This window comes from Leptosomus discolor, chromosome 1 (genome assembly GCF_034619465.1).
Source record: "Leptosomus discolor isolate bLepDis1 chromosome 1, bLepDis1.hap2, whole genome shotgun sequence".
NCBI lineage: Eukaryota > Metazoa > Chordata > Aves > Leptosomiformes > Leptosomidae > Leptosomus > Leptosomus discolor.
In genome coordinates, this window is record NC_141391.1 from 47183960 (window position 1) to 47196901 (window position 12942).

A 12942-nucleotide genomic window follows, 5' to 3' on the forward strand; every position below is an offset into this window, starting at 1 on the left:
AATGAGACAGCTGAATTCTTTTCCAAAGAAGCTGGGAGATCAATGTGGAGGGAAGACGCCACTTCTGTGATACCATTTTCTATTTTATTCCTCCAGATTACCTACATTTCAACACATACCATAAATGTGCCTTGCTATTTTATCTGTTATTTGAACAGGTGAACAATTTTGTTTGACTGCAAAGGTATTTATGAGTAAGGAAAGGGTCTTAAACATGTGCTAACGAAATACAATGCTCTCCATATTTACCTATATGCATACTCTCCACATTTGTCACGTTACTAGAGAAGAAATTCAGTATGAAGAAACTAAAATGACAACGCTGAATGAGTCTCAGCTGAGGGGCTCCTTCACTAAGAAGACTGGCTTATTTTAATACCTAAAGCACCAATGTTCTACAAAAATTTGGTATCATCTTGATTGTATTGCTAATTGTTTACATCAACATCAAAGAATTAGGAAATAATTTTAATGTGATTTTAGTTATGTGCCTTACAGAAATTTTGTCCATAGGAGCATAGCATAGCAGTGGCAGTCCTTGGTCAGCCCAAAGGTCTGTTTAGTCCAATATTCTGTCTTCAACATTGGCCAAAAGCAGATGCTCAGGGAAGAGCAGAAAAACAGGGAAAGCAGGTAAGTTGCTTTCCCTTAATGCCCTTACAGTCCCTATCAATTTACACATTAGGGTCTGTCTTAGTCAAGCGTAGTTTTTGTTCACTTAGTAAGCATCAATGGATTTCTCTTCCACGAGCTTGTCTTGTTCCTTATTGAACTATTTTATGTATAGGTACACACACATGCATATATAAGTATTTATATACATACACAAGTACACACACACAAGTGCAGATATACTTCCTAGAATCATAGAATGGTTTGGGTTTGAAACTGTTGCATTTCTTAAAGTATTGGAAACAGCTTCATGCAGCAAGGACAGTTTACATACATATTGAAGGAAGAAACTCTCTTTTTCTTTCCTTTTTATTTTTTTTTCTTCTTCCTACTAGCATAATTTTGATGCCAAATAGCTTTCGAACTGGGGGAGAGTTGGAATACACCCTTCTCATACTCTTTGTGATTTTTGGACCACTTTTACCTCCTTTCAGGTATCCCTTCACCACACTAAAAGTATCTTAGCTGATGAATTTTTTCCTCGTGTGGGGAAGTAATTTTTTATCTTTGATCATCTTTTTTGTCCTTCTCTGAAGCTTTTTAAGTTCAACTCCATCCTTTCTTATTCCAATTTTTGGCCTTTGTCTTATTTCTGCAGTTATTGATTTAGGTATGCATTTTCTAACAACTCTTCTACAGGAAGTCATTCTGTGCTAACTGTACCACAGACAGCATCTTCCAGGAATGGGGAAGAACCTACTTTTCTTCCATGCTCATATTCAGCTTTGATGTGGAAAGAGAACAGGATCGCAATCTGTTACATTTGGCTGGCATGCATAGCAGTTATGTGTGCTGATAACACCAGTGTGGAGCCCACCTGTCAAATGAAGATTTCAATAAATAGGTGGGATATTGGTTCACTGGGGTTTTTAAATTGGTTTTTAAATGACAATCAATTTCTCAATCAACTCATTTGGTCCAAATAGTAAAAGAAAGAATCATCATCACAAGAGAAAAGGCTGCTTAGCCCTGGCAGATAATCCCAGCACAATACCAGGACAAGGAGAGAAACCCAGTCTATCAGATAAGTGTAATTTGAAGTTCTTCACATGGATATCATTTTATAAGGCAGATACAAATTTGAAGTTCTTCACATGAATATCGTTTTATGGGGCAGATACATCTCCTTACCTGCTCCATAAAAATGGAGGGGGGGGGGGGGGGAGGCAGGGGGTTTTCTCCTATGTATTTACGGCGCCTGTGACCAATTAATTGCTAGAAGAATATTTCAGATAGGGAGCAGGAAGAAACTTTCCCCTCCTTAACTTCTCCTCCTCTAATATCTTTTAACAAGGAGGCTTTCCCTGAGATCAGCACTGTTGGTTCTTTCCCAGAGCTCTCTCAGTGAGTATTTTTAGGTGATGGGGATATTACAAAGTCTTTCTTATTCTCTAATGAAAAAAGCATATGAATGTTCTTTGTTAATTCTTTGTTTTGGTAACACATTAACAGATAAGCTATTTATCAATAATGTAACCTACAAAACTGGCTGCAGCCCTTCAGCTGGTACCACACAGACGTCCTTTGACTCAGCCAGATTTTCAGAACAATTTTCCTTAGGTAACTGTTTTTATCAGTTACTCTTCGTGTTCTTCAGCTAAGGTAGTAATGGCAGCAGTGCAAGATCAAGATACAAGTTTAGCATACTATGGACCATATTTTCAGGGACCTCTGCAAGGTATTTCACTCATTTGCAGAGTAGAGCAATATTCAAATTGTGGGAAAAACAAGCTCACTAACGTTGAAAATTGTTTATCTCCATGAAATGTGCCAGCACTTGCTATGAGTAGCATTTTTTTCTGCCAAGCAATTCTAGAACGGAAAACAGAAGATTCTGCTCAGCCATTTTCTGTGGCAACTAGAAGCAGTGAAAAGGTTTAGACGTTTTGCATACTATTTATAGCAGTTTTTTTTCTTCCTTCTTTAGTTTATGAACTTTGCCACACCTTTTGGGAGAACAATGGGCTGCCAAATACATCTGCATTGTCACGAAGGTTTTCTCAGCATTTAAAAATGCGTATGAAAAAGCTCTGATGGTGCTCCTTCCTCTACTCAGGAAGGTGTGGTTAAACAACCAGACTGCATACCTTAACTAATCAGCTGAAAGGTCTTCCCCAGGAACGGCAAGCTGCAATAGCAATAGGAAATGTAAGCTGGGCTGGCAAAAGTTAATCTATAAAACACAATATTATTCCTGGTGCATTCTGGTATTTCATATCAGACTTACTGAAATGTTGTACTCGCTTTAACAGTAACATAATCTCGTGAAAGTGGCTTTAAGTTGTTCTGCCTCTGCACAACAGCTGTTGCTACGTGATATTACAAAATTACTCTTCTCTCTACCTATTTTAATCACCCAAGTGATAAAATTCTGAAAAGTACAACATAAAAAGAAAAAGGAGAATTCCATATATAGTATCTAAATATTCATTTAGACAGTGGTGGGACCAATATCTATATGTTATAGTAAAAGGGCTGTAACATTATTCTCTCTCCAATGACTATTTAAACTTTAGGGAGGTAGAAAAACTATGGTAATTCTGTTACCTCTCACAAAAAAACATCTTATAACTCAGTGGTTAAGGTCGTCTTCTGGTAAAAATGGGCTGCTGCCAAAAGGAGGAATGATTTGTGCTTGGGTTTAGCCATAGACTAAGTGACTTTTCCAGCTGGTAGGCTGTTGCTTTCCTGTCCAGTCCTTTGAAAGGATTAGGCATGCTTGGAGATGAGCTTTGCATGTGGATTAGGCAGAGGAATTCTGACTTTCTGCTACCAAGGGAGGAAAGAAGTTGTTAAAAGTACCCCAGGTGCTTGGCACTGTCAGTAGTTGGCCTTTGCAAGGCTGCCCAGGACTTGCTTATCTACCTTTAAAACCTGCATCTTAGTCTGAGCTAGGGTGCCCATGGAGAAAGGGAGTTTCCATCTCACATCAGATCAGTAGTTTGTTTTATTTTGAGATGTCTGTCTAGGAGCAGGAAGATCAGAATCTTCAGGGGAAAGTTACAGAAATCCCATGGCAGTCTTGTGATAGAATAACCTGCCCATGGAAAAAAAAATCCTACTCCTTATTTCTCCCTCTCCTCTCTTTTGCAGTCATGAATGCTACTGTGATTCACACATGCATTTTGAGTTTGGTTCCGAGTCGTACATACCTCTTGGTAAGGATGTACCCATAGGCAATATGTTCCCTTTGTTAATTATTTTGACCAGGGGTGAAAAGTACTTCTGTACATAGACAGGTCCCAGGTATCCCCTTATTTTATGTAGGGCTGGACTAGGAATTAAGAGAGAAGCAATCTTTGTGTTAGTCACCTTCAAGAGGAAGGTGTCACCCTGTGCATGAGCACCATTTTCTTTGCTATGTTCAGTAGTATATATGTTTGCTGCACTGGGTTCTTTTTTCCCTTAGCCTGTTAGAACTGTTGCCTACATATGTAGGTGATCTTACACCAAGCATAAGGAAGAAGAATGTGGAGGTAGCACAGATGGACAACTCACTTACCAGATAAAGGTTACATTAACTAGCTGCATCTGCCTGCTAAATGCTGCATGGCAGCTGGCCATCATCCACTGCTGACACTTATCTATATGTTTTAGAGTATTTAGTTTTAGTCATCTTTTGACATGAGTTATGTCAAACACAATTCATTTCAGAAAAGTCAGGTCCAGTGAGTAGGACCATATTAGTTAAATAAGGAGGGGTAGGACCTCGGCTTCAGCAGTGTCCTCTGTTTGTCCATGCCATTATCATGCAGGGTCCTTGACACTGTTTTGTTCCTGACAATTAGTTATCTCTGAAAGAAACATTGAGCATGGAACTTTCTAGTACAAGCCCTGTACTGTTTCCGGTAGGAGTGTGGATGAGGCCACAGAGTTCTTTTTGGAAAACAAGTTTAGCGACATATATACAAACCACACTGTGCCACTTGCCCTCGGGCCAGAGATTGGGCTTCGGTATGTTTAACTTAATAGGATAAGTGTAGCTGCTTTATCTGTATCCTAAAACTAAAATTTTGGACAGCACTTGTTAGAATGCCTTTAAATCTTTTAGACAAACCAGTTATTATTATGACATCTTATAACCCAGAACACAATGATTTACCAATCCTGCTTGGGAAGTCTGAAGTATTAAAAGACTTTTGTTTTGGAGGACTGCATGTATGAAAAAAATGTATTTGGTAATGTATTCCTCCCTTTTTTGGAGGAGTCACAGAATGGTATTTGTCCAAAAATTTGCCTGCTGAGTCATTGCTCATTCCCATCTCTCTCTTGTGAATCTGCATTAAAGCTCAATAGAGCTAGGCTGCATTGTGCTGTATTCATATGATGGCCATCGGATAAACCGTAATAAGGACGTGGAGGTAGCACAATATTTTGCAGTATGTTTTGTACATAAAAATGGAAACTCAACAAAAATGAACACATAATCATGTAGAGAAAATCCATCTTACTAGCAATCAAGGGACATAGACTTTGTAGAAAAGTATAAACTAAAGCTAAGTGCACAGAACACAATCATCTTGTTCAGAGAAAGGCAGCAATTGGGAAGTACGATAATGTATTGCCACTGTAGGGTGCTACATGCATTTGACTTTAATACCACTGAATAGGCCATTCAAATCTAAATGATGGCATTTCTGAACTAGTTATGTTCACTTTTCTGCCAGTGCTACTCTACTTTAAGAGTCAACATCCCCTACTGGCAGTTTCTTAGGAAGCATTTTAAGAATTCTGTGGATGACAAATAAGCTTAAGCCTCCACTTTTGATGAGGTATTTAAAATGAGCTTGCTAGAAATGGCCTTCAAAATATGTTGGCAATCTAGGCAGCAAGAGGTGATGACCTCTGATTACTAATCGGCAATGTATCCCTATTGCTTGTTATTAATAAATTAGAAAGAGAAGTTAATTTATGGAGGAATTCTAAGACATTTCTTGTTTTCTCTCATAAATCATGTCAGGTCATACACTCTGCTAATGTAAATCAAGCTATCAATCAGAATGATTTTGGTGGAGTTATATCCCATAATATCAGCTAAGGATGTGGTCATTTATGTTTGTGTCTAATTTTCAGAGAAGGTCGTCTTTTTTCTTGCGAAAATGGCGAGCAAAAGCAGAATATTTACCTAACTCCCAAAAAGCAGATTACATAGTTATTATGGTGATAGGTAGATATGAAATTAGTTACTGACATTGCTAAAGCACTTTACTGTTTGAACTAAAAAAAAAATAAAATCCTTCAACTCTGATAAATCAATAGTAAAGCATGGCCCAATGTGGTGAACTAGTAGATTAGGTAAATTACATCCTTTGATTAAAAGTCGTTGGCAGACAATACAGAAGCATATAAACACTTGTAGATTTTGCATTGCTCTTTTTTGATACCGCTGAAAAATCTATGTCCAGAATACTATCTGTTTGTGCTACAACTGGGGAATTTTCTTGCAAGCGAGAAAAGGAATAAGGAAGACAATGCAAATTCTGATATAGTTTGAGCAGTTAAATTTCACTGTATCTATATTTCTGTCTCTCCTTCAGTTAAATAAGGACCTTAAACTAGAGAATGAAAAGAAAACTGTTCTCTAAATCTTATTGCAGAACAGTTCACACAGCCCGGGGGATGGCTGGATTTGTGATACATCTTATTTGTTAGCAAGGACTCCAGATTATTTTGGGTAGCAGAACAGGCTTGCTGTGCCCCATAATTTCTTCTCTGTGTTCAGAGGTCATAAATACAGGAAAATATCAATTTAATTTCTCCAGACTGTATTGGTTGCATCTCTATTTGTGTTTCTCAAATGATTTGGCTAAAGAAGGCAGCACTGTGAGACAGGTTAAGCTTATCTCTGATTTACAAGCAGAACTCTACTGATTAAATGTAAAATGATAACAAATTAGTGTCATGCAGCACCTGGATGGTGAAAGAAAAACGCTTCAAAAAGATATTCCTAGTCTCAGTTGGTATTATAAATCAAAGCTATATGTCCATTTCAACTCAAAGTGTATGTATAATTTTTTTAAGCTAATTCCCATTGTGCATTACTTATGAGGAAAGACATCTGTTTCATTTGGGAGGCATGCGTGTTAAAATTGTAAAATGGTAATATGTCTGTAAAAAGATAATTTTGTAAAATTTTCTTCTCGATCATAGAAAGATAAACATATAGTTCACTGCACCTGAACATGCCAGGACCACTATAAGTATTTTTCACTTTCAGAAACCTGGAAAATGAGATGTACAAAGTTCAGAAAGGTTTGCTTCTTTATTTGTGTTCATTAATTCTGAAACTTGTGGTAGCTAGTAGTTTTTACTTGATATTTTCTTGTCTGCTGCTCTGCTTCATCCGCTGTATTTCATCAGATATAATCAATGTTTAGACCTTAACTTCATGCTAATAAGTACCAAGCCTATGAAGAGGTAACCATCAGCAAAAATAAGGACATTAGAAATATGGCTAAGGAGACATTTACTAAGTTAATTTGTGTTAGAGTTTGCTTTTTTTTTGTGTTGAAAGAAACTCTTAATTTTCACAAAAGACAATAGGACTAAAGGTTACTCAGAATCTTGTATAACCACATCTTACATATTTCATTACAAAAGCTCCCCAAATATAAAATAAGTGTGGGCTTGTATAAGATACTTTAAAAATAGACTGTGTCTTAAACAGAACGATAGGGTCATATAGAGCATTCCTATAAGGAAGTTTATATTCCTTGCTACTGTATTTATTAATAGTAAGGCAGTTCTTAGCCTACTGAGAAACGTATTGCAGCCATTGTAAAGAAAAAAAAAAAGTGAAGGCAGCCTTTTCTTTCTGTTTGTTACTGGCTGTACTGAAGGAGAATGCAAATGTGAACAGATAAGGGGCTTGCAACAAGATCTCGTGTGGGAGGGTTTTTCCCCCACAGAGCTTTTGCCTTTGCCCACGTACTAAAACCGCGCAAATACTTCATGCTTATCAGATTCCAGTGTGTGTTCCCCTCATAACATTTCTGCAGAATTTTCCTTTGATGAAATATGGTGTTCATGTCCACTTGTGTAAATACCCGAAACCCTCTAGCTGAGATGCAGCCCTATAGCTCTCCAATGTATTTTTCTGTGGAAAATCCGAATGAGTGTAGTATATTTTTTCCAAATAGTAATTGCTCAATTTTCTGTTTCAAGGTCTGTAAAAGCATTCCATTTTGTGAAACCCAGCCTGACTGCACTTGAAAGGTACAGCAAGCACAGAAGTATAACAACTCACTGGTACTTTTAATTGATCTGGTATTTCTACAAGGTGCCACCCTTTTCCACACCTCCTACCTCCTCCTTAAGTGACTCAGCCTCTGAAGAATCTCTTGACTTTTCAGACAGCTGGATGGGGAAGGACAGTTCAGTGCTCTGTCTGCTTTGATTGTACCTCACTTCCAGGTACCTCCAGGTTGACTTATCACACTGAGCCACGCTAGGACACTAACTTCTACCATACCTAGGTAAGGGCATTTACTTTTCTGGTTTTATATACCACATATTGAAAGTCATACATTTTCAGATGTTCTGTGATTTCCTAGTGTCCAACTCAGGATCCCACTTCAAAGGATATGATTTTCAAGAAGTGTGGAGAACTTGACTATGAAAACCCAGCTCTTAAAGTGTCTTAGTTTAGGTGTTCAAATTCCCTGGACGTTTCTGAAATGTTCTCTTGGCCATACTATCTTAATTACTTCATTATATACATTATATTGTTAATTGTAATTTATTTTACTGCTATTTCTCTCATGACAAACTCACTGTTCAGATCATTTTTCCCAAATGACTGTTTTAATGTCATTTTTGCTCTTTGGTTTGCTTTAGTGTTCCTTTATTCTTTACTCGGAATTTTTATTTAAAATTAAAGAGTCTCATATTAATCTCATTTAATCATATTTGCTTCAAGTATATGATTTTCAAAAAAAAAAAGCAAGTTTGCTTTTTAAGAACAAACTACTTCTGAAGTATCTCAAAATCGTTTCCACCCTTGCTAAAGGTATAGCAAAAATACCTATTCTGCTTTGATACAATGACTTATCTGCACCATGAATGGAACCTATGTATAAACAGGAAGCATTCTTCCCTAAAAAAAAATATAGTGAAACGAAAGGAATGAGTTGAATAAAAAAGTCTAAAATTATCACCCACCTTCTCCACTCTATTAAAAAAAGAGCACCATTTAGAACTGATTATATAGTTCTAATTTGAAAGCATGTAAATTTGTTTTCTGACTTAGCAGCTGATTTTGCATTAGTGACAGGTCCAAAGCTTAATTTCTTTCAAAACAGAATCTCCTCCACCCATGTCCTGAAAAACCAGTTCTGAGAGCTCTTTCTGCTACAAATAGATGAATGATTTCTGTCGTACATTCACGTGTTCTCTAGTGCTACTTTGCCTGTTCTAACCTTGCCTGTTTTCTCTTCTACAAACATACACATTATTCCTATTCTCTGCAAGGGTTGTTGTCAATTCTGTGGCCTAAACTGTACAGTAAGATACTAATTTAAACACAATGTATTATTTCCAGAAGTTTACAAATGTATTATATGACTATTGCTCTGATATGTAACTCTCAAAAAAATATTTACTCTAGGAATATATTTTTGTTGTTCTTTAATGTCTGTAAAATAAATGTAGTTATTTTTACATGTAGTTTTCAGCAAAAGGACAAAAAGACTAACTAATTACCAAATAAAGAGAATCATATTACTTATAATTTTGAAGGATATAAATGATACTTGAGTGTTTATTTGTTAAGCTCTGAGTACCCACTTGGTACTGTGCTGAGTTAACAACACAATTGTGCTTTTACTTCATGTCCTGACCTACAGTCTTGAGCTACGGCAGTGGATACTGGTGACAATTTTGGAGGGAATAAAGTTGAGCATCGGTTGTAAGTACAGATCTGCACCTGACAGAGTGGGCCTTTAAGGCTATTTAGGAGATCATATGCTTGACTGAAATCGCAAGTTTGGAACAGTTTTGGATGGCTCTAGCTGTGATGGTGATTTGAAAAACAACCTTTACCTGCAATCATAGAGTAGCGTAGCAAAGAGTAGTCAGCAAGCTGTGGCTGTGTAAGGCCAGGTATAAGAAACCTGTTTGTTCCAGCTGACATTTTATCTGGACATGCCAAACTCAGTGGCTTCTCTACAATCCAGGCTGCTTTAGCAATGCAGCAGAAGAAGCTGGAAGACAGGAAAATTCTGAAACTTTTTTTTTTTTTATCTAGTTGTTTATCTACAACTTTTTATATCAGCTAGTTCATTAATAATAGTAGGAAGTTTGATATTTTATGCATTCACATTTGGCAATGCTTTATATGAAAAACTTCAGTATAAAAACAAATGTTTTGACTTTAAGAGAAGAAGGTGTACCTCCCTCAACACTCCTTCAACATCTACTATGTTGAATTACTTATTATACAGTGTGATGATATGCGGTACCTCTAAGCTGTGGAAAGAAATATTGTTTATTAAAATACATATAAACTGAATATTTATAAATAAGGTCTTAATCACTGTCATAGCTAGAAGCCAAAGAACAAAGACTTTTTTGGTTTTAACTAGTTCAGTCTGATGTGGAAAACATGATTCTTACAGGAAATGTTTCTATTATTCTTATGTATTTTTTTAAATACAGCAATGCATTTATGTGAAACTTAATTACGTAGAAAGCTACAGCCAAGAACAGAAGAAGGAAGGCAAGAGGACTCTGTGTTGGAAGAATGGGTGTGTTCAGATCAGCTGAAGCCAGGAAGGTCTCACTTTGAGAATTTAAGGCAGACCTGAGGTCTTCTGCTGATCAGTCACTGCAGGATGTGGAAAGGAGCTGTAGAAGTGTGAATATGGCTATCTGTGATAAAAATAGAATTGAAGACCTGTGCTGCTTTCTGAATAACTTGCTACCAGCTTGGAGGAGCATTTGACTTTCCCTGAAGTCATGACTGATTTTTTTTTCTGGATTTCTTTAGGATTATATTTGGATGTACCCAAAAAATGGGTGAAGGTCTGAGTCCTGGATTGGCATGTTTTAAAACATGAGGCAGTTCTAACTTTCTTTAAAGTTTCCTGACGCTGTTTTAAAATGCAAATTACAATGGAGCTGCATTCCTGTTTGTTTTTGTTTTGCATTCCAGCTGAGTTGTTTTGCTTCAGTGGTTGAGGTCTTACTAAGAATGCCTGAACCTAATTTACTACTATACTATACTATAGAAGCCTATAACTTCTTTCTCTCACAATTTCATTTACAAAGATAAAAAAACTTTTCTATTTTAATCTCCCTTGAGCTACGGGCTGAAGATAAGCAGTTCACTGACCTGTGTGAATAGTGGAATGGTTCCACATCTTCATGAGCTGAACTTTTTAAACTAATGTGATCCTCACAGTCTTCACTGCCCTTTCCACATACACAGACACACACACACTTAGTTCACGATAGTGAAGACCAAGAAAAAAATGCTCTGATGAGTTGTGTGCTGCCTCTTTGCGCAAGATTCTTCTTGTTTCTTAGATCTTGAAATTTAAATCTTACTCTGATGAATCTCTGCTAGAGATTAAAGTAGGACTCTTTTTTAAATTTGCATTTATATTTCAATGAATTAATCTTTGATATACAACTTGAAAGTCTGGAAGCAAGAAGTAAACCTTGAGGACAATATGGCGGTATTCTGTAAGGCTTAAATGCCTCTGTTTAAAATTTCAGAATATCTGGCACATTTTCAGTGCTGACTGTAAAAGGGAGTGTGCCTGTTTCTTATATTTATTTATGCATACTACTTTTGGGCTGGGAGATTAGGCAGTAGTTTATTCTGAATGCTGTACTCATGTGCAACGGAAATACTGTTTTGCTCTAAAAACATTAAAATATGAATATAGGACAAGAGACAAAACACAGTTTTAACGAAATGGTGGAGGATGAAAGAAACACACTTGCTGCACTTTCTTTTGTCATGCATGGACACAAGCAGGAGTTGCAAACCTGCTTTCCAGTTGCTTTTCAGGGTCTCAGTGTCATTAATGCTTTTGTAGTTATTTTGTAGATTTTAAAGACAAGCCTCAAAATGCACATATTTTTTACTTCGGTGATAATTTATATTTCAGAATCAATGTCTGAGGCTTTCTTATTTATTCTTAACAAAGGTGTGTGATAATTCCTTGCCAGTTCTGTGAGAAATTTCCGTTTCTATTATGAATCTATGGAAAGGAAGGCTATAGTATAACATGAAGTCTACATTGCAGTTTCCTGAAATTTTTAATAAGGAATATTTAAATTGCAAAATGTGTATTTTTAACAAGGGATTCTAAGACTTAGAATGACCACATTTGGTTTAATTTCCAGAAAAGAAGCCTCCGTTTTCGAAGTTTTATGATTCATTTCCCTTAGGAAACAGACTTTCTAATAAAAGTCTTTAATAGAAAATAATTACAAGTTCCTTCTATACAAACCACTGCTTCTTCTCCAGATGAAGAAATGCCAGCAGTCATTGCTTGTGAAATATACTGACATGTCAAGCTTCCTGTTTTCCTGGGACTGACTGATATAAAACCAGTATCAGATGTCCAGCTGTTGCTAAGCTGAAAACATAAGTAAATAAAAGTCCTTTCTATCATCTTGTGACAGTTCAGGAAAATCTATAGCAAGATTATTATCTAAACCTGATTGCTTGATAACCTACCTGAAGAGTTTCTAGGAAATTCAGTGCATATCTGCTTAAAACATTGTATCAGTAATTTTGAAAGATATTTTATAACATATTGCAAAATAAATAAGGCTCACCATCTCCCTGAGCATATTTTTTATTGGGTGGGAACCAGATCCATCAGTCACATGTTTTCTACACGCGCTGTGTCAATGATCAAATACCAACATCTAAGGTTAAAAGAAAGGAGTGTGGGTCAGAGCCTTCCAATCAACATGCCAGAATTTTAAACTCTTATAAACACGTGGAATTGCACAACTGGGTAAGATATATGCAGACTTTCAGACTCTGAACAAAAAATATTATTTTTGTATTTTTATCTTTACTTTCGAAAAAGATGTGTATTTGTTTACATCCAGATTTTGGTTTCCTGCTTTATTTTCTTGGTAATCATAAGCTTTTTTAGCAACTGTATGGCAGTAAAAACACAGAAAAGAAAAATCTTCTCTAAGAGCAATTAATTGTGGCAACCACTAGTTTTACATGTTTTAGTGTCAGTATTACTTTTAGTATTTTTGCTAAGTTTTTGCCAAAATTCAACATCTTTTTCACGTTCC